Source organism: Engraulis encrasicolus, chromosome 2, assembly GCF_034702125.1.
Source record: "Engraulis encrasicolus isolate BLACKSEA-1 chromosome 2, IST_EnEncr_1.0, whole genome shotgun sequence".
Classification (NCBI taxonomy): Eukaryota; Metazoa; Chordata; class Actinopteri; order Clupeiformes; family Engraulidae; genus Engraulis; species Engraulis encrasicolus.
In genome coordinates this window covers 40,689,320-40,691,819 of record NC_085858.1, presented here as the reverse complement: position 1 = coordinate 40,691,819, position 2,500 = coordinate 40,689,320, and positions in this window count along the sequence as shown.

Below are 2,500 nucleotides of genomic sequence, written 5' to 3'. Positions count from 1 at the left end.
AGTTTGTAAATTGGAGCTCTATCTGGCATATGAGTGGTTAGATGTCTTGACAACAGCTGAGGTGACCATGGAGTAGTGGTTAAACAGCTGGTCTTCAATCTCAAATGTTGCAAGTTCAATCCCCAATATGGAGATAACCTTACCTACTTCTATACTTCCTGGAACATGATATGAAAATGTTCAGATGGCCACCAGACCCAAGACTCCAGATTTAATTAGCCATATTTTTCACATTTAATTTTGAGAGCAAAATTACAAAAGAAAAATGCTTAGGTAAAGCAAGACAATGTTTGAGCTGCTGTGGTCTTGATAGGGAAATGGCCACAAGATCAGAGGATTGCAGGTTTGAATCCTGTATTACCAATAAAAAAAACACTCAAGTAGATATTTATTGTTTATTTTTCGCGAAACTGTGAAAGTTACAAATTCTTTAAATCATGTCAATTGGAACTATATCTCGCATATCAGACTCTGGATGTCAACATGTTGTGCTTGGGCAGTCATGGACTAACAGTTAAGCAGTTGGCCTCAAAACATGATGGTTTCAAGTTCAATTCTCAGCACGGGATGTTAGTAAAAAAAAAAAAAATCACATTCAAACATTATTGTTTTGGTATGATGTCAGTTGGCCGGATTTGAAGTGGAAAGTATGTGAAACACATTTGACTGTTAATTATGAGTAAGCCCAATACTTTCTAACAAACAGGGCCAACTTTCTACAAATACAAACCCTGCAGTTGAGTAGTGTAGGGGATAGTCCTCTGCATGTAGCCATATTGGCATGTCCTTATCTTGAGGTTGAGAGTTCGAATCCTAAGGCTGGGTCACTCACTTTTTTGGTTGTTTTAGTTGTTTTTTTATTGTTTACCAGCTTCTGCTTTGTGTAAAGAAGAACCCATTCATGTCAGAACCATAGAAACCCTATTATATTAAAATGTAACATAAAATACAAACTTCTCTAAAAATGGTGAATCTGTCAATGGGGGATAGATTTACTCAACACCATGTGACCATCAAACCACAACTGACAACTTGGCATGGAAAAATAAGTACATTCGACATGACATCAACGCATACATGCGCATTTAGACAGCAATGCACCCTGGATGAAAATGCTGCATGACGGTTAGATTTCCTGTCAAACTTCGAAATTTCGTCGACGTTGCGTTGACGAGGTGACATGTCACATGGTGTAAAACTATCGCGGGACAAATGCGGCTGCAGTCAGATCTTGCAACCTCTGCAGTTGCTTATCCCCTTCAACGCTCGTCGGCGGACTGCCTCCTAGGTCACGCGCCCATGAACTGCTTGGTCAACAACTCACTCATGTGTGTATATGGGTCTTGTCTCACACCTCTACACAAGTTTGCGCAGGTCCCCACTTCAGCTCCTCCTCACTGCCTGTCCCCCCACTCCTCACACGTGGTGTGTTAGTAGAGCAAACCGGTGCGAGCTCATGGTCTCGTTCATATTTGTGGCCGACTTTAAGTGCGCTGTATTTAATAACACCCACATCGTGACACCAAGTTCTCGCTCACGTGCTTCTGTCAACGTTGGTCGACGGCAACAAAGTCGTATGGGCTTAATGTGTCTATCAACCTCACTTCAAGGTAAGAAAAGACTCATAAAAGTGTGTTGATGTGTATGTGTAGTAGTTTACTATGTTGCTGCTGTGTGTGACCTTAGGTGCTCTTGATGCTACACTGTGTGTATGTTATGTTAGCAACTTAGCTTAGAATGTTAGCTACTGCTAGTTAGGCTAGCACTGTGTAGGCCTTTCATGCAAATCTTTTTCTTGTATCATACATCTGCAGTGTATTTGCAAGTGATGTGTTGCATTTTCATGATGACATATTGCACATTAAACTTCTGTATAAACCAGTGTAGCAAACCCAGTGATCATGCTGAGGGGCCTAATCCAACAAGTCCTCATGAAAGCCTTAAACTTATTAGGCCTATTTATGCTCCACAGGCAGCCGATATGGGACCACCAGAACTCTATGATCCATCAGCTCTACTCAACAATCCAAAGGATAAACAACTGACTGTGTTGTGAAGTCTGACACTATTTTGGGAGAAATGTTATTGTAAGTTAGGCTATATGGATCTCCTTCAGCCACCAACTCCTAATAAAAGATTCAGAAATGGACAACAAATAAATGACTAAATTGCCTAATGTGTTGAGGTTGATTCTTTGTAATATATTGACTGTTGACTGTATAGACTGGGTCTAAATTTTAGAACAGATTGTTGTGTATTGTATGATTGTTGTGTTAGTGTCTACTGTTTTTGTTTGCCAACCACATGGAACAAAATAAAAAAAACTTGATATAAAGCATTGTTCGCGTTGTGGAATTAAAGCTCATGTTATATTTGGTTTAAACAGAGGGGTGGTAGCCTAGTGCATTAGTATAAACCAACCAATCAATAAACCAACCAAGATTTTTTTTGGGCTTTAAAATGGGAAAACATAAAACTTTTAATTTTGAAATCAAAAACT